At 39.6% G+C, this 20,263-nt stretch overlaps 1 protein-coding gene and 1 long non-coding RNA gene across 13 annotated transcripts in view; both read right to left on the bottom strand.

Annotated features, from left to right (window-relative positions):
• The window catches only part of Macrod2 (mono-ADP ribosylhydrolase 2), a 1,944,357-nt gene that overhangs the window by 1,123,970 nt on the left and 800,124 nt on the right, over nucleotides 1–20,263 (bottom strand). The gene's annotated exons all lie outside the window — the stretch shown is intronic.
• LOC116091031 overlaps nucleotides 1–20,263 on the bottom strand; it is a 108,317-nt gene that overhangs the window by 84,267 nt on the left and 3,787 nt on the right. The window contains exons 4-5 of the long non-coding RNA XR_004118903.1: nucleotides 18,888–19,094; nucleotides 18,411–18,517 (exon numbers count right to left, since the gene is read on the bottom strand). This is a non-coding gene — a long non-coding RNA (uncharacterized LOC116091031). The remainder of the gene's footprint in view (nucleotides 1–18,410; nucleotides 18,518–18,887; nucleotides 19,095–20,263) is intronic.

Raw genomic sequence — 20,263 nt, 5'->3', positions numbered from 1 at the left:
TATCTTGTTTTCTCCATCTATGGTAATTAAGAGTTTTGCTGGATATAGTAGCCTGGGCTGGCATTTGTTTTCTCTTAGTGTCTGTATAACATCTGCCCAGGATCTTCTAGCTTTCACAGTCTCTAGTGAGAAGTCTGCTGTAATTCTGATAGGCCTGCCTTTATTTGTTACTTGGCCTTTTTCCTTTACTGCTTTTAAAATTCTTTCTTTGTTTAGAGCATTTGGTGTTTTGATTATTATGTGACAGGAGGAATTTCTTTTCTGGTCCAGTCTATTTAGAATTCTGTAGGCTTCTTGTATGTTCATGGGCATCTTTCTTTAGGTTAGGGAAGTTTTCTTCTATAATTTTGTTGAAGATATTTACTGGCCCACTACCTTGGGAGTCTTCACTCTCTTCTATACCTATTATCCTTAGGTTTGGTTTTCTCATTATGACATGAATTTCCTGGATGTTTTGGGTTAGGAGCTTTTTACATTTTGTGTTTTCTTTGACTGTTGTGTCAATGCTTTCTATGGTATCTTCTGCCCCTGAGATTCTCTCTTCTATCTCTTGTATTCTGTTGGTGATGCTTGTATCTATGACTCCTGATTTCTTTCCTAGGTTTTCTATCTCCAGGGTTGTCTCTCATTGTGATTTCTTTATTGTTTCTATTTCCATTTTTAGATTCTGGATGGTTTTGTTCATTTCCTTCACCTATTTGATTGTGTTTTCCTGTAATTCTTTAATGGATTTTTGTGTTTCCTCTTTAAGGACTTCTAACTGTTGACCTGTGTTCTCTTTCTTTGAGGGTGCTATATTTCTATGCCTGGTTACCCCCCTCTAGCTCACACAGAAGTGGGAAATACAAGGTGCCTAGGAATCCAGAGCTTTTAGTCCACCACAGGAAAACAAACCCGATTTCCACGGGAGGAGCTGATGCCATCCTGATGCCAGGCTGGCTCTTATTTTGGCTTCCTGTGGTACTCTGTTTTTATTTACATTTGCTCACTTAATCTCTCTGCATTGCTGTCCTGGGTTTGACTTCATTCATCATTAAACACATTGCCGACTAATTTACAAAAGTCTGCTTCAAATACTTCTCCATTATCCCCCCACCCAAAAATATCTCAAGAGCAAAAGTTTGAATATGAACTTGTTTCTATCACAATTTTCTCAAAGCAATATGTAGCTTCCTCAGATCCATTCTATTAGTATGACACAAAGTCATGTATGTGTCTGTCTCTTGAGCCATTTCAATTAGACTCACCAAAGCTATTAGGTACATGTTTAAATTTTTGTGAGCATGTACCTGACAAATCCTAACCTGTGTCTCTCCCTACATGCCTTACAATGTTGTGTACCAAGACATTAAGGCATACCAAAACAACATGCACAGAGAACAAGATTAAAATGCATATGCGGCTGTGGAAGGAACCCAGAGCTGTTTAAAAACAAGCTAGCAAAGCACTGCTTGAGTCACAGATGTACAGATGACCTGGGGCTCTGGGAACTTTCACAGCTCCAGAACCTCATGCATGAGAAACTGCCTGAGTTCAGTCTTCTGTGTGCACTGTGCCAATTCCAAAGCAGAAAATGTCATTTCCTCTGCAAGGATAACGGCTTTATACACACCGAAGGAGAAGAGATCAGGGAAAGTCATGAAAGTCAGGCTTTCATAAAACTCCTTGGGATTTGTGTGTCAGAACAGCATTGTGAAAATCAGGCCTGGTGGATAAATAATCGTTACATGTAAAGTCTCAGTCCAGAGTTTCCCAAGGTAAGTCAGAGGCAGCAAACATTTTTCCCTAGAGTTGTTACTGCAGGATCACATTGTAAAATATTAAGAAGGCATTGGAATGGACACATATTCAACCAGAGTTATCTCTCTTTGAGATGTTGTTTAGATACAGGGAGAAGATAGATTCCAAGACAACATCAATAGCCATAACAACAAATACACAGACCATCTCTTGCTTAGTATAAGATATAAAACAGATTCTGTCTAAGGATGGCCTGAGAAATGAGCATTATCCAGTGACAAGCACCTGTCTGGTCAGAAGTATAAAAATAAACAACTGTGCCAAATGTGTTATAGAAACAGACATGTTTAGCCCAAGTTTTACATTTCAGAGTCTGGGGAAGCAAGGCAGCTAGAAGTACAGAGTGCACAGATAACATTTCCTACACTCACACATGCACACAAGCACATACTCCATGTAGAAGCTGGGAACTTAACTCAGAGCCTATGCAAGAACAGCAAGTGCTCTTAACCATGGAGCCATTTCTATAGCCCAGGGAAGGTTTGTTCTTTTTTTCTTTCCTATTTTAATAATAGGAGTAATAACAAATAAATTGCTTCATAAAGGAGCAATATGGGTAACAGAGAAAATAGAACAGTGTTTTTGTTTTCATGTCTGGCTCATCAGATGAGAGGTTAGCCCCTCACATTTCCACCCAGGTGTTAACATCTGCTGAATGCCGTGGAGAGCCAGCAAGAGCAGATTTGGTTGAGTTTCCTCCCCCACAATTTCCCGATTTAGACTGAAGTGCTACATGCACAGGGTGATTGTTTAATCCACCTTTCTTTAGAGAAGGTCAGAAAAAAATGTTCTCATCTGCCTTTTCCTAGTTCTGTCATACCATGTAACATTGCTTAGACTTTCTATAACTGCAACGTTTAACTCTCTTCCACAGAGATGTATAAGCTTACATTTTCAAAAATAGCATGTTTTTTGTTGGCTAGAAACAAATTAAAATGTAGTTTTAGTCTGATTTAAAAATACTGTATAACAGCTGAGCAAGGACGTGCTCTATAGGATAACCAGTAGTTCATCATGTTCTACAATGTATTTCACCTAAACACAATTGCTCATAAGCTGAAAATTAAGTATTTAACAGCTCATACCCCTTTCTTTTCAGACTGAGCACTGATGGGAAATTTACAGAGCAATGCATGATGGGTTATTTTCAACTTTTCTGGAGAATTCGGTTTTCTCCTTTCAACCCAAAAGACCTTGAAGCAGGTGACCTGTAAGTTAGAGTGGACCTTGAGACACTTGCAGTTACCTGTTTTGGTTATTTCAGAAAGACACACTCCTCAGTAAACAGGGTAAGCACGCAGAGTCAAGGGAAGCCATATTGTTTGAACTCACAACTCTCCACCCACTTTCTCCCAGGCAGCAAGGAGTTACCACTACCTAGAGCACTGTGATCTGTTCCAGGACAAGCTGCAAGCCACTGCCTTTTTTTGTTGTGGCTTCTAGATGTCTATCTCTGCCTAAAACCATCTCAACACTCCCTCTTAAGTCTCTGACTCTTAAGCTTATTTCCTACTAATTCTCTGTTGCTCATCTGTCCAACTGAAATGAAGATTAAATATGCAAGAGAATCCATCAAAATCCAAGGATATCTCTGGGTCTTCAATTCTATTCCATTGATCAACATGTCTGTCTCTGTACCAATACCATGCAGTTTTTAATCACTATTGCTCCGTAGTAAAGCTTGAGGTCAGGGATGGTGATTCCCTGAGCTGTTCTTTTATTGTTACGAATTGTTTTTGCTATTCTGGGTTTTTTTGCCTTTCCAGATGAATTTGAGAATTGCTCTTTCCATGTCTTTGAAGAATTGTGTTGGGATTTTGATGGGGATTGCAATGAATCTATAGATTGCCTGTGGTAGGATGGCCATTTTTAATATGTTACTTCTGCCAATCCATGAGCATGGGAGAACTCTCCATTTTCTGAGATCTTTGATTTCTTTCTTGAGAGGCTTGAAGTTATTGTCATACAGTTCTTTCACTTGTTTGGTTAGAGTTACCCCAAGATATTTTATATTATTTGTGGCTACTGTGAAGGGAGTTGTTTCCCTAATTTCTTTCTCAGCCTATGTATCCTTTGTATAAAGGAAGGCTACTGATTTATTTGGGTTAATTTTATATCTGGCCACTTTGCTGAAGTTGTTTATCAGTAAGAGAAGTTCTCTGGTAGAATTTTTGGGGTCACTTATGTATACTATCATATCATCTGCAAATAGTGATACCTTTATTTCTTCTTTACCAATTCAAATCCCCTTGATCTCTTTTTGTTGCCTTATTGTTCTAGCTAACACTTTGAGTACTATATTGAATAGATATGGGGAAGTGGGCATATTTGTCTTGTCCCCAATTTCAGTGGGAATGATATTGGCTGTTGGTTTGCAGTAAATTGCTTTTATTATGTTTAAGTATAGGCCTTGAATTTCTGATCTCTCCAATACTTTTAACATGAAAGGGTGTTGCATTTTGTCAAATGCTTTTTCTGCATTGCAACCAACCAATGGACAGAAGCAGCTGAACGCTTTTGTTGAATTAGGGAAGGCTAAAAGAAGCTGAGGAGAAGGGCAATCCTGTAGGAGGACCAGCAGTCTCAATTAATCTAGACCCCCTAGATCTCTCAAACACTGGACAACCAAACAGACAGCATACACCAGCTGATATGAGCCCCCAAAACACATACAGTAGAGGACTTCTGGTCTGTGTTCATTCAGAGATGATGCACCTAAACCTCAAGAAACTGGAGGCCCCAGGGAGTTTAGAAGTCAGGTGGGTGGGCATCCATGTGGAGACATGGGTTTGGGGAGAAGGTGTGGGATGTGAAGCAGTCAGAAGTTGGATTGGGGGAAGAGGGCAAGCAATGGAATACAGAGTATAAAAAATAAATTAATTTATAAAAGAAAAAAATCCATGGATATCACGTCAATCTTAAAAACACCATTTGCCATTGTAATTTGTTCATTGATTTTAAATATAACTGACAGCCTAGCTAGTGTAGTCTCCAATATTAAATAACAATTACAATCCCAGGACTCATGAAATACCTTCTTGTTCAAAAGATCAATTATAAAAAGAAATGAGTCAGTACATGGTGCTGTGGTATATATGCTTCTGTATCTCTCTATTTTTTTTTAACTCAAACCTCCAAGAACCTTCTGAAAATTTTGGAAGTGTTTAGAATTAAATTATGTATATCATTCCTGATGACATTAGTGTCCTAATAAAGAGAAGAGGTTAGTGCTCTCTAGCTCTACTTGACATAAGAACTTATCAATACATCTTATCTACAGATAGGAAGAGGACCCTTCAAAGAAGCAAGCCATGCATATATACCTTCTATCAGATATTCAGCCTCCATAAGTATAAGAAATACATTTCTGAGGGCTAGTGAGATAGTTTAGTAAGAAAGATCACTACGACCTCACTTCGATCCTTCAAATCTACATGGTAGATAAAAAATACTAACTCATATAGGTTGTCCTCTGGCCTCCACATGCATGCTATGATCCATGCATATGCTCATGCATGCATGTACATATGCATGTATATGCACATGCACACACAGATGAAAGACAGATGCAAAAATAAATATACTTTTGAGCAACAAGGTATATTGTTCTTTGTTACATATATCCAACTAAGGCATTTGATATATGTAGTCAAAGTGAGTTATATAGAATAAAAAGAAGAGAAAAACTGAATACCCACTTGCTGGTGTTATCAATAACATGGCTATAAGTGCCATCTTGACAAATATCACATTCAAGTAAGAGCTGAAGATAGTGAGGCAAAGGAAGGAAATAGAAGATGGCAGAGAGTAGGCAAATGGGACAACAGCTGGAAGGAAGGACCCAGTGGACATCTAAGGACTAAGCTTGCTTAAATGACTTCCTGGAAAGGTTGGAGGCAGAGCAGTCCCTGATGCCACAGGGCTTTTAAAGTACCACTCCAGTTGCAATGCTGAGGACAGCCTGCAGGGGTACAGGGGTGAAACAAGGAGAAAACCACAAAGGCTACAGCACTAGTCTTAACTGGCGGATGAGGGTGACAGGGGCAAGAGGACTAGAGTGTTCTATATGAGGCTGTGTGGCTGAGAGATGCACAGCAGTAGAGAAGGGTGTGTTGGCAAGGTTTCTGAGTACAGAAACAGCAGAGGAGAGGACACGACGAAAGTTTTCATAAATGGAAGAAAGGAATTGCCATGAGCTGACATGAAAAATATTGGAAAGAAGATGTGCACACAGGAGTTTTTGGGTTGTTTGTTTTTCTTCTTATATAATTCTGGTTAGCCTGGAACTCATTATGTAGACTAGGATGGCCTGGAATGAAGAAATCCATGCTCTTCTGCCTCCTGAGTGGTGAGAATAAAGACATGTGCCACCATGCCCTGCCTTTGCATGCAGTTTTCCAGTGGCATGTTAAATAGATACTTTGGTTGGGAGGCAATACATTTTAAATGCTTGTTAGAAGTTTAAAAGGAAATATCAAGTAAGTGAGTGTATGACCAAGATGAAGGGCATAGGAAAGGTTTGTGCAGGAAAGGCCGAGAGGGATTTATCAGCATAGCAAGTCCCCATGTCTAGATCCCTAGGAATAAATGTTTACAAATGTCATCCAAAACCTGAACTGAGCAGCTCTTTAATGTTGGAATAACAGTGAACTTGGGAACCAGCAAAAGTATGTGGAAAGAACAAGTAGAGAAGCAGGGGCCCAGGCAAAGACCCAGTGTCTGTGGGAGGAACAATCAACCGGGCCAAGGGAGAAGGGTGAGAGCCTACACACACACAGCGCTATGAGGCAAGGGCGAGAAAGCTCCCAAGCTCCATATCCTGTCTCAGGCACAGGCTTTGTGGAAACACACTACTCTTTTATAGAAATATTCTGAGCATATTTGTAACACTTAAAAAGTAAGTTAGTTTAGTTCAACTGTATTGAAATTCTGTTGATAATACATGCTTTAAAATGATGACCCTAAGCCATATGTTCAAATAGACAACACGCATTAAAAAAATCTTCCCGAGTGGGTGAATTATTCAGAAAGATCAACTTATCTCAGTGACTATGTTATTAGCAATGTAGCTTAGTGATCTTCCAGAAAGATGGATTGTCTGGCCCAGATGGATAATTTTCTCTATCTGAAACCATCCAAGAAGAGAGAATCAGTTCCAGTCAGTGTACTTGACTATGTGCCATTGCCCCTCTGGATATGAATGGACTGTCTGTGGTTTCAAAGGCTGCTACACATGCAATGGAAAAGGAGAAAGAAAGAGAGAAATAAAGAGAGAAAGAAAGAAAGAAAGAAAGAAAGAAAGAAAGAAAGAAAGAAAGGAAGAGAGAAAGAAAGAGAGAAAGAGAGAAAGAAAAGAAAAGAAAAGAAAAGAAAAGAAAAGAAAAGAAAAGAAGAGAAGAGAAAAGAAAAATACCTTCTATCCAGCAAGCTACATGAGCAGCATACAAAAATATAGTGGGTATTGCGGTAAAGCAGTGACATGATCTGGAATACAAACTTGACCTACTGACTAGTTCAGTATCGTATGTTTTGCATTTTATATGCCTTACTCAAAAGTGCTAATAGAAGTAGCTAAGAAGTCATGTATTTACACCAATCTAGTCACTTAAGGGGTATGAAAAATATGGAGGAAAAACTGACCATGTAGGAAGCTCATGTAGGTACCAAAGGTAATGGTTTATGATGTTTATAAGCTGAGAGATAAAAATAGTAAGTGATCAACAAGAACTGGGAGATTTTGTCCCATGTGACAAGATGATTGTTGCTACTGCTAGAATCCAGAATCCAGCTCTTCCTAAGTCCAATTTCAGCAATTCTGACAGGGCTGTCTTGCAATCAAAGTGATCGGAAATATTCTTCCAGATGCTGAAGACAACTTGGCAAAAGAATCTGGTGCTGTTAGGTCTTAAAAAACACCCAGGTACATTATTCCATACCCTTGAAATCGGCACTGATTGCATGCTTGCAGGAAATTTGACTAGTACGACACAGTGTGAGTTAATATGGAAATGTTCTGGCAAATCACTTCATTTGAGAAATAACACTTTGCAATTCCTATGGCCATTCCTTCAGCTCCCTCCCAGTTACAATTTACCAAAGGATCATTCCTTACTCTAAATATATCTGAGCCTTAATGGCAAAGCCGCAGCCTAAGCAATGTTCTGGATATGCTATTTATGTTGCTATTTGCAAATCGCACACACTCTAACAGCTGGGTAGACATCACAGCATCTGGAGCTAGAACTGGCCTGGGGGTATGCAGTGACTAATGATGAATCCAGGGCGAAGAAGGGTGGGCATGCACAATTCCATGCTTTTAGCAACATGACAGGAATGCCCAGCAAAATGCTTCACAATGATCCAAAGCCTTCTGTGTTTAAACTTTTCCAAAGCCAATCTTAAATGTTTCTGGATCAATAGGAATTAATTTAAATTGTGCTTGTCTCAGGCAAAGACCACTGTAAATCAATCTCCCTCCTAAAATGTACATGAGCAGCTTAAAATCACATCGCATGCCATGGCCAACAAGTGTGGATGCCAAATGCAAATAGAGGAGATATAATTTTCACTAGATTGGAATATGTAATACAGAAATGGATTTTTAAAATGCCATGGGAAATAACTGCAGTGGCACTCATGCCAATGTGCTCCTTAAGCACCACAGATGCACATCTCACAGATGAGGAACACAGGCTGTGGTACAGAGCGGGTGCTTCAGTGTTGAAAGGTTTTCCATATTATGTAACAGAAGTTATAGTAACAAGAAAATTAGTGCTATATTCTGGAAGGCAGTCCCTATTTCATTCAGTGGCTAACTGAGCCTGTAAGCCAGATTTGGGAGGTTTGCCATAATTCCTTAAGACTTGAGTCATCTTTGAAGCTGCATTTTTTTTAAATATTTTAAATCTAAAGAACAGACCATTTCTTTAAGGGACAAGAATTGCGGATGTTTGTAGACCATCTAGCCTCTAACTAGTAGCATCACAGTAGATGTTTTTCTAATATTTGGCTACATATAACTCATTTACTTTTATCAATTTCATTGATTACAGCACACCTTCATTCCACAGAAAACTCATACTTTATGAGGTATACATATGTACATATGTATACCTCAAATGCACACTTAAAACCATCTCCACACTCGGTATTTGGCTGTGCCTGTAACTCTAGCACTCAGGAGGCAGAAGAAGAAAGACTACTAGGAAGTTGAGCTGCAAAGTAAGCTCTAGGACAACCTAGGATACAGGATGATATCTTGTTTCAATCAAGGAAAACAGCCAGACATAGTCATACATCCCAGTACCCAGAAAGCAGAGGTAGGAGCATCTCTATAACTTCAAAGCCAGTCTGGCATTCATGTTAAGTCACGAGTCAGCTAATGTTATATATCCTGAACCCCTGTCTCAAGGAAACAAGAAAGGAAGAAAGGAAGAAAGGAAGGAAGAAAGGGAGGAAGAAAGGGAGGAAGGAAGCAAGGAAGGAAGGAAGGAAAGGAAAGGAAAGGAAAGGAAAGGAAAGGAAAGGAAAGGAAAGGAAAGGAAAGGAAAGGGAAAAGGAAAAGGAAGGACCTATCCACAACAAACTACCTTCAATGCATAGAACGACACTTAAGAGCCATACCAAAAACCTAGCAGTGGTGGCGCATGTCTTTAATCCCAGCACTTGGGACGCAGAAGCAGGTGGATTTCTGAGATGGAGGCCAGCCTGATGTACAGAGTGAGTTCGAGGACAGCCAGGGCTAAATAGAAAAACCCTGTCTGGAAAAATAACCCCCTACCCAAAAAAAAAAGACACAACCATACCAAAAGATAAGTAGATAAACTAAGAAATACATAGTATACATACTATAAGATCCATGAATACCTAGAACATTCTAAGGCTACAGATATCTAAAAAAAGACAAAAATTCTTAGAAAGTTAGTTATTCTAAGAAACAACAACGAAACAACTACTATCTAAATGAGAAAGATAAGAGGTTATACTTAAAACCTGAAGAGATTTAAATGAAATTTTTAAAAAGTAATGAATTCTAAACATGTCTAGTTAAATGATATTCAACTCTCTGGTCTCCTTAAATTTAGGAAATAGTAGACATATGCAGATTTCCTGGAGATACCTCTGTCTTAGATGTGAAATATTCATGTAATGACTTCTGCTAACCCACTATTATCTTGTTCCATCCTGGTCATTCAAACAAGGGAAGCTAAATTAAAGACTTGATCTGCTCTTTTTAACCTGGGGCAAGAGAAAGCTCAACATAATCACAAAGAAGAAAACCTATCTAGTTTTCCAGGAAACCTGCCAGGTCCTTCTCCATCCCAGGACATGTATTTACTGTAGTTAGCCGGGGTGGGGTTAACTCACAGGGGAATTCATTCATCCTAGGAAGTCTCAGAAAAGACATGAGACTTCTGCTAATTCCCTGGCTGCTGTTTGAGATGCGGAGAAATCTGCTAGCCTGGGATTCCAGGTGTATTCACCTGCTGGGGGCAGGAAGACAGAAGAAGCAAGATCAAGATAGCACTGGGAAGAGAATTTGACTGATAATCATTGCTCAGGCAGGGATAGGGGTGGAGGTGGGGGTGGGGGTGGGCTGGGGGAGGTTGGGGCGCCTGTTGAGGAAAGGAAGAGAAGGGAGCAGAGGGAGAGTAGCCTGGTCAGGTGGAACTTCAAAATATTTTCTGTTTGTGTTACTTGACTTTTAAAAATTTGTGATTCTTCCTTCATGGAATCAATCCCCTTCCCCTCCGTGGTTTAATTTAAGGTTGGTGCTTGTTTTTATTGCTCCCCCTGATGTCCTGGAAGACAGACAAGTAATCTAAAGAATGTGAGTGCCTGCTTTGAATTAAACCTACTGAGTCAAATTACTGATTGCAGCAGCAGTGGTAAGGAACACACGGATTTGCTCTGAGTGGAGTAGAAAGGCTTTGCTCCTTGGTTGCTGGAGAGGAGGTGAGGATAAATTGCTTGTGTTAGTTAATTGCCTTTGAAAACAACAGCTAGATTGGTTATGGTAACTCAGTGTGGTTATGAGAGGTTGAACAAGCCGAGGCATTTCCATAATCAGAGATCATAATCAGAGTGCTGAAATTAGAGAGAAACGTAAGTGATAAACAAAGGAGAGTATGTGGCAGGAAGCATTAACCAATGGAGAGCATCCCAAATGGTTTACAATGTAGCTTACATTACACTCCAGTGAGCTTACAACAACACAGAAGAAACCAGGCCTTTCAATTTCACAGTTCTAGGGGGAAATGAGGCTCTTTCTGGAACTTTCACTTTCCCAGCGAGTGTGTTGGTGATGCATTCCAGATGTGAGAGCCTTGCAAAGTGGCAGTATCCATTGACTTGTGAGAACGAGTGTGCACACACACAGAGGGAGAGTTCTCACATCCCCGCCTCCCTAAAAAGTAAACGCTAGGAACCACAAATGAATCCGCTTAATCCAATTTGGGAGGATTCCTCAGGAAGAAAGCCTTTCACAGTTAGCATCAAAGCAACCCATCTAATTTTTCTTCCCTAGAGTCTCTGTGAGTGTTGAGGGGACACTGGTGCACTGTTGGGTTAAATGAAAATAAAGCTACAGACACTTCTGTGGATCGACACCCAGCAGATATTTTAATGTGTGGGTGATATGAGACTGAAGCAGGTCAGGGAAACATTGTCAAATTAAAATAGTGAAAGATCCTGACAGATTGGCAACATGACCTAGGTCTTGCAGAATGACTTTTACTAGAAAGAAATGCCACGACTTGAACTGAGTTTTGTAAGTGTGAGCTCGAGGAGAGACATCACTAGGCGGGAGCTGGTCCAAGACAAGGTTTGTCATTTGCTAGTCAACTCCAGAAAAGCAACAAAACAAAAATAATCACAAACAGATGAATTGCTGTGTTTTCACAGAGTGACTTAGAGACATGGTAACTAAACAAAGGGGAATCATAACTTTACCTAACTTTTAGTGTAGCTAAACCAGACTCTATTCCACGGGAAACTATTACCCTTCTGTCCAAACATAAGAGGAGTCTTGAGGCCCAAGGCCAATCATCCCTGTGCTTCTACTGGACTCCCCTTTACTTTCTAAGCAGCCTCAATTGCCCATTCTCTTCTGTATCCTGAACATCTTCTTGGTGCTATCTAGTGAGCTTTGAATGATACCTGCCTCTTCCTAAGAATCCTGGAGAGCTCCAGCTACCCTGTGAAGCCCATGCCTGGCCTTGCTGCCAATCTTTTCAGAAACATCTTCACACTGCTGCGATATTTCCCTCTGCTCTCCATCATCTTCATCTCATCAGAATCTCACTCTCCTTTGTTAAAATTAGCAATGACTAAAAGACAGAGATCAGCCCTTCAGTTGTCAGTCATTGTTATTCCATACCCTTGATCAGTCTTTCCTGAATTTTTTTTTTCACTTTGGGCTTTCAAGATCCAATCCTATCCTGCCACTTCTCTGGCACATGTTGTCCCTTCTGTTTCGTTTTTTGTTTGTTTACTGCGCTGGCTTTTTGTTCCAGTCTGTGTTTTGAGGGGTCCCTTTTCTCTGTTTTAATCTTCCTGAGGTTACCTGGTCCTGCTGTCCCACAAGAAAAGTGGAGGGAGTTCCCTGGACAAAAATCAAAGCCTCTGATGCCTACTCTGTCATACGGGACTCTGCATAGCTTCATAGCACAGGCCCACCTAGGAGCCACTGACAAGGAACCACAAACAACAGGGCTCCTTCCCAAATTCTCACAGTGGAGCAATCAGCTGCCTACAGACAGCAGTGCTTTCAAAGAGTTAACAGTGCTGAAGACTTATAACAAAATTCTGCCATAAGGAAACATTTTGTGCTTAAATACATGGAAGAATACAGACCCCATGTCATACAAAAGCTAACCTCAGGCTTCATAAGAAGGGGTTCTGGAGAGAATCAAAGATACACAATGGAGGGTGGGGTCAAGATCTCACCCAAAAACAAAACCAGCTGGGCTGTGATGGAAGACATAAACACACTGGGTAACACATGAAAGGATTATGGCCCTCTTACATCAGGGTCCTCCATCACAAAAAACATGTGCAGCCGTCATCTCTTTCCTTCCCTTATAGCACTGCCATCTTTACTTTTGAGAATCTTGGATGTGATATGAAATAATCAAGTTTGGGAGACTCATCAAGATACCACCACCTTCCCCCAATATTTATCTTCTTCCTTAGAAACAGAATCCCTAAATCTTAGAAAAGATCCCAGTAGTCTGTTGAAAGGATGCTTCTCCTTTCAGTATGGGCATGTCCCTGCCTTTCTGATTGGAAAAAGGGGTATTGATGAATAGAGCATTGACAGTCTAAGTGTCCTCTTCCATACCCTGATGTTTTGATACACACAGGCTCAAAGAATCAAAGCAAACAACACATGTCCCCCACCTCTTCAATTTACAACTAGCATTTTAGCATCTTTGTTTTATGCAAGAATATCATTTGTCTACTTGCCTATTCATTTGCCTACTTTTAATCAGTTTCAAAGTCGCATGCCTGAGTACAGTTCAGTCCTGAGATGTTTCCAGTGACCACAAGATGAAGAGATCCTCTCTGATTCACAAATGAGTAAGAAGAGAGGGCAGAATTCAGAGCAACTTAGGTCATACAGATAATCACATCTACCCAAGCTCATCTTCACAAACTGAATTTCTTGTCTTTTCAGGCTCATTCCTGCTCACCCACAGGGTTCAAAAGAGTTTGAACTTTAGGGTCTGACAAAACCTTCAACTTAATCTGCATCTTGCATCCTTTGGCTGTGGTCATTGGAATACTCTGACTGCTCAGGTGAGCTCCCTTGCAAGAGATCTGGAACTCTGCTCTTAGGAAAGAAAAGCTATACACTTCATGAAACTGCTTTCAATGGCTTTTCTTCATGGAGAGAGGGGCAGGCACTTCAGGATAAAGATTTGCATCAGAGAGAATACTGTGTCTTTCATTTTTATACTCAGAACTTCTCCATGGAAATAAACAATTCTGCTAAAAAGCATATCCTGTTCCTCCTGATTAATTTGAAAGAATTTAAGAATTCTTAAACCTCCCTCTCTCCCTCTTTCCCTCTCTCCCTCTCTCTCCCTCTCTTCCTCTCCTCCCTCTCTTTCTCTCTCCTCTTCCTCTACTCTCTCTCTCCCTCTCTCCCTCTCTGTTCCCCCTCCTTCCCTCCCTCCCTCCCTCCTTCCTTCCCTCTCCCCCTCCCCCCCTCAAGTGTTTATACATAAACCTTTTGTACCATCTGTCTGCAGGCTGTCACACACCTCAGGGACTTTGCCCAACCTCCCTCTGATGGACAGTGATTCTGAGACTGCTCCTTCGCATTTCATCAAGAATGATGACTCCCAGCCACCTTAATGTCACGGCTTGGAGGCTCCTGAAGCAATTGGTTTCGTAATTTATTTTGTGAACTGTGCTGTGGACATAAAACTTTGAAAAGTAAAGCTCAAGTTCCAATCTAAAGATCTGAAAAGAACATTTTCAATCTGTTGGTGCAGACTGTTCTCCATCAGCCCAGCTGCCAGCAGTTATGTTGGCACTGGGCAACCTCACACAGTCGGGCACAGCCGCTCCTCTGGATGCTGAGGCAAGCCGAGCGCAGAGATTACCACATTATCATCTCCCGACTGAAGCCAGAGTTCCATTTAACAAGCTGACAAGAGCACCAGGACCACAAAATAACAAGCAGAAACACTGTGTGGTATTTGTCAAAGATAAAGGGCTGAGGTGCAGCTTAATGCTTCTCAGAGGTTCTCCAGGAAGACATTCAAATCATCTGCCCCAAATGTTTTCAGTGCCTTGAACTTTCTCCCACATCGCTCTTATTTGGGGTCCCCATTTTGATACAGGATGCTTCTCCTGGCAGCACTCCTTTGAAGAAACTAGAAATGTCCTCAGAGTCTGCTGATTTTCCTAATATGTTCTATGTTTCTGTACATGCACTTTGCCTAAAAGGCCATGCCTACTTTCAGGTTTACATTATTGCTAAGTTTTTCTAAGGCTAATTTTACAAATTTCTTATGAACACACATATTTATATGCTGGAGGTCCATGTAATAATAGTATACAGCCTCTTTTTTCATGACTTTAAAGAAAGCACAGAAAGGGCTGTATTTTTAAAATGTAGTATGGGGTGGTTAGAAGTAGGGAAAACATAGTGTTTAAATCATAATCCAGCATGTCTATCATATTGTCTTTATTGCATGAAATGCCTTTTTAAAAGAATTTTAAAATTCTTTTTTTCTTTTGAGTATGCAAAGCTAGCAAATACAACAAAGAATATGGTATATATCAGAACTAATTCTTGCATACATCCATCAGTTTGTTCAACAAAAATTGAAGAAAAACTATATATTTTAAATCCAAATATCTGGATTTAGGCAAGTGTAAGCCCTCTTATTTTTTATTTTTTAGGTAAATGGCTATGAAATAATACTACAAATCATCCATATGAAATCTCTCAATATTGCAATGTGAGGATGGGTCTGTGGGGGCTTTTTCATATTCTGGGGATCACAGTGCAGGAGGCTCATTGAGGGTACACACTTTATTTCCCATACCCTCAGCTTTCTCATACAGATCTTTATCTACCCCGCTCACAGTGAGATCATTTTCTTTGGCCACCACAGTGTGTAATTCTATCCAGTGTTTTGCATTTTGAAAACATTAGTCTAAATAAGCTTAAATGCATGTTAGCTCCACACACGAAAGATTCTGGGGAAACTCTCTGACACAGACTGTGGGCAGTGTGCCCTATGATGGCTTAATAGAATCTTCAAGTCTAGGTCAGAAATGAAACACTCCAACTGAGATCAGCAATAACAACAAATCCCCACATGTTTCCACTGAGTGGGGAGCTGGAAACACAACAGCTTTTCCTATTTTTGCTACAAAGGGTGAGTGATTTGGAGCTGAAGCCAAAATATGGAGAAAAATTATAATTGAAGAATTTTCATTCAGAAATATCTCATAGATGAGAAAGGTCATCGATTGTTGAAAATATGAGATATTGTTACCAAATAAAAATAAATTATTCAATTACAGTTTACAGCTGCCCAAGGTATCCATCCAGAAAGAAAGCTGATTAAAATTTGGCCAATGACAGAAACTAAAACCAAATGTGACACAAACTATTAACTACGTATCATGTTCCATGTGATTTAAATACATTCTTAATATTCTAGGTAAAGTAAAAAACACTAATAATAATAATAATAATAATAATAATAATAATAATAATAATAATACCAGCTGGTAAGTGTGGGAATGGGGTAAGAAGAAAAGTGTCTAGAATAAATAACTTCATATGGAAAAATAATAAACAGGGAGTTTGGAAAGGTCTGAGACATGAAATACTACCTACACATGATTGTTATGTCTTCAAATTCTGTCATAAACATAGTAACTAGGTTGGTCTGAAGTAGATAATGACTGATCTCATTTGAATTGGACAGTCAGTTACTGAATAAACATAGTAACCATTGGTTCTTAGACTCAGAATAGGGGGAAGAAAAAATGGTACCTCATTTCTATTTTAATTTTTGAGTGAGTGATACAGCAATTAATCTTGGGCTATACAGACTTGAATGCATGTGCTAACACACACACACATACACACACATACACATAGCACCTTTGGTCTTAAAGCTAGTAGCCACTTTTATATCTGGACTGACTTGAGAAATTACTTGGGTTTCCATGTTTCTGGATATTTCAGAACAGCTTGTGTATAAGAACCAAGTATAGGCCCAGACCATCTGGGGAGCTGGAATGTGTTGAGGACAACTTTCTTAATACAGAAGCACGTAGGTGGTCCCACTATGAGATCCTGACATGTCTTTTATAGGTAATTGAATGAGCCAATAAGGAGAGGGAAGATAAGCTTTAAGCTCATCAGTATCTTACCAGTTCCATTCATTTAACAATAACCTAGCCCATCCGACATGTAGTACTGAGCTTTTAAGGCAATATGGATTTTTATACCTTTTTGTTTTCTTATAAGTAGATCCTTCTACATAGATACAGGCTCCTCTTTGCTTTTCCAACAACCACAGTTTAACTTTAGTCATGTGTTTTCTGAAGTTTATATTCCAGAATTCAATTCTCCCCAGTAGTCTACTCTTCTCTTTACTTAGCAGGTAATGAGAAAAATGCTAGAAGAGTCCCTGGAAGACATGCTGGAATATTCTAACAGGGAATTCAGTAAAGTTTTCTTAGTAATGACTTTGAGAGGCCATTTAGTTCTAAAAATATATTTTAAATTATCCCTTTGTATTGTCAAAATCCTTTATATAGTTAGAATCATTTGAATATTTAGACATAATGAATTTAATAATTTGTAAGTGCACCTGCTATATGATTATCATTGAGTATTGAGTTTGCTATATTTAAAATATTTGAATTATATTGCCAGTTTGAAAATTATAGATAATTGGTCACTGAAGTGATGGAAATTATGGTATTCTAACAGGAGATAATGAGTCAAAGCCAAAGATAACAAAGGCCAGAAGTGGCTACCCACCTCCTCCTCAAGGAGGAGGGATGACTGGAGCAAGAATAATTACTGTATCTCCAGAAACAAATACAAGCTACTCAGAAAGAGAATGATCACCCAAAGCTCACTGACCTTAAGTAGCTGTTATTTCTCTTTTGATACTTTCCATACTTGATACTTTGTCTACAACCGATAAGAATTCTATTTTATGCCTAATCTAATAATACACACTTACGGGATTGAAAATTAAAGTTTCATTAAACATGTTATGCATGACACACTTTGATACTTTGGCTTCCCTTCAACTTGACTTCATTTCCATAGATGGAGAAAGAAAAGCTGCAGAATAATCATCCAAGAGGAGGATCATTTGTTCCCCAGTTTTAATCACAATGAGTAAGCTTCACAACTGGGGCTTTGCAGGCCTTTTGTAAGAAATCCCTACAACAATTAACCCTGAAGCCTATCTCAGACCTAAATCAGAATGAGCACATATGAAGGCTAAAGTACAGTGCGTTCTGTAAGATCCTGGGTTCTAGCACCAGTGGGCCAAGATCTAAATCACATATCCATCAATGCCTTGCTACAGAGTTCCAGAATATTTCCCACTTTTGGGCTTCAGTTTCTCCATGTGTAAAATAAGCTAACAGTATCACAAGTGCTACAGCTCAGAGATGTACTTCACACCATTCACTGAGAGTATCACCTACCATATAGCAGACTACGTTAGATTCCCAAGGAGGCTTCTGGCATCTTTGAAAATGGTGAGATAGTTCTTAGTCTACAGGAACACAGGGAACTCAAGAAATTACAATTAAACTGTATGCTCACACAAACGTTTAAATACCACCTGGAAATGGAAACGTGTAATGAAGCACTAAAGTCTCTCTCTTTCTCCCCCTGCAGTGCTGAAAACTGATCCTCACACATGCTAGGCAAGTACTCTACTACTAAGATACAGCTTGGTTCTGGGGATGATTATGACTCTGAACGTTAAAACTCACATTGAACTGACTGAAGGCTACATTCCTATAAGCAGCCATCACACATTGCACGTGCTGATTTAGGAGGTCTGGGTCAGGTTTCAGTATTGATCATTGTAGTGATTTCTTACCATGTTCTGCAAAGCCCCACTTGTGAAGCCTCCTCACTGTGATTGAAAGGGAGGAGTAAATGCTTCTCTTCCTGGATGATTATTTATCTGCAGCTTTTTCTTCCCACCTATGTAAATGAAGATGTATTGAAGAGAAGCCGAAGTATCAAGGTGTGTCATATATAACACGTTTAACTAAACTTTAATTTTCACCCCCCTAAGCGTATATGTATTAGATTAGACATAAATTAGAATTAATAATTTGTGTTATAGACAAAATCATTAGGAAGGCTTTTCTGTGGGGAAATTATAGCATCTGAAACAATAGGTATGCTTTGGCAAGGGTTTTAGAGTCTAGGGTTAACTGACAATTTTAGGATAAAAAATGAATAAGGTGGAGGGAAGAAAAGAAAAGGTACTCGGTTATCCACTGGTACCAAGAACTTAGTTATATGATGCAGAGAAAGAACTGTCAGTGAGCTTTGGCCAAGCTCTGACCTGTAATTGAAGAGAAGAGTATTCAGAATGTTGAACTGATGGTTAGAGACCACAGAGCTCCAAAACATGGTGGCAGAAGCCTAAGCTTGTGAGAAGCCTTCCAATCCAACCAGCTGTTATTATCACCAACTCCTTCATAGCCAGCTCCACACATTTTCTTTCTTTTGGAAATCTTCATACTTTCAAAGCTTGATAGTGATCTCTCCACTTTGAAAATGCAAGAGAAATTATTTCAGTATGTTATTTAGTTTCCTTGTGGTGTTTGCCTTGAATCCATCAGTCTCAACTCCCTTGGGGAGCTAAAGAATAGAGAACCAGTATGCTTCTGTGCCCCAGACTTCCTTCTCCATCTCAGGTAAGGAATTCTTCCTGCAACTGGCTCTGTATTCAGATGCAAAAGGGAAGAGTCCATGCCTGAGATTCTTTCAACTAGAATACAGACTAGAAGGGCAATGTGGTCTTTAATTACTGGCAACAAACAAAGAAGAGTTGGTGGCCAATGGAATAGTGACATTTATTGACCTCAGATATCCTGAATTCCCTCTTGAACTTTCTGGAAAGAGAGCTTCATTTCATATCTGAAGTACAGAGAAGAGCCAAAGGACTTGGATATGGCTAAAGTAGTTCTCATCTGGTATTTCTAGATATAATTCCAGAGGTTCTCAGAAAAATAATGCATGCCCAAGAACATTCACTTGACCTGTCCTTCTATGATTTATTCTACACTGGCCAGTAGGGTAAAACAGCTATTTCGTTTTATTTTTTATTAGATATTTTCTTTATTTACATGTTAAATGATATCTCCTTTTCTGATTTCCCCTCCAAAAAAAATAAAAATAAAATAAAATAAAATAAAAACTGGGTTCATCCTCCCCTCCCCCCCCAACGCTCACCAACTCACCCTCTTCTAGTTCCTGACTTCCTGGCCCTGGCATTCCCCTACACTGGGGCATAGAACCTTCACAGGACCAAGGCCTTTACTCCCATTGATGACCAAGTAGGCCATCCTCTGCTATACATATGCTGCTGGAGCCATGAGTCCCACCATATGTACTCTTTGGTTGGTGGTTTAGTCCCTGGGAGCTCTGAGGGTACGAGTTTGTTCATATTGTTGTTAGTCCTAATGGGCTGAAGGCAAATATTTCAAGAAAACATAGTCATTTTCTTTTTTTGTGTAGGCAAGTATCATAGTCTTGCCTGGGCTTCTTTTAAACTCAACTCATGTAGTTGTTCCACCTATGTTTCTGAGTGTACATAAGGATATCACTCTTTTGGCATGAATATTCTAGAGTGACCACAAACCTATCTTACATTTCACTCCACTGTTACATGTCATTTAAGAAGAGGGAGGGAAAGTAAAACATAAAAACATAGTC

The sequence above is a fragment of the Mastomys coucha genome, unplaced genomic scaffold (assembly GCF_008632895.1).
Source record: "Mastomys coucha isolate ucsf_1 unplaced genomic scaffold, UCSF_Mcou_1 pScaffold15, whole genome shotgun sequence".
Classification (NCBI taxonomy): Eukaryota; Metazoa; Chordata; class Mammalia; order Rodentia; family Muridae; genus Mastomys; species Mastomys coucha.
The sequence above is the reverse complement of the archived record's forward strand: the minus strand, read 5'-3'. Positions and strand labels throughout refer to the sequence as shown.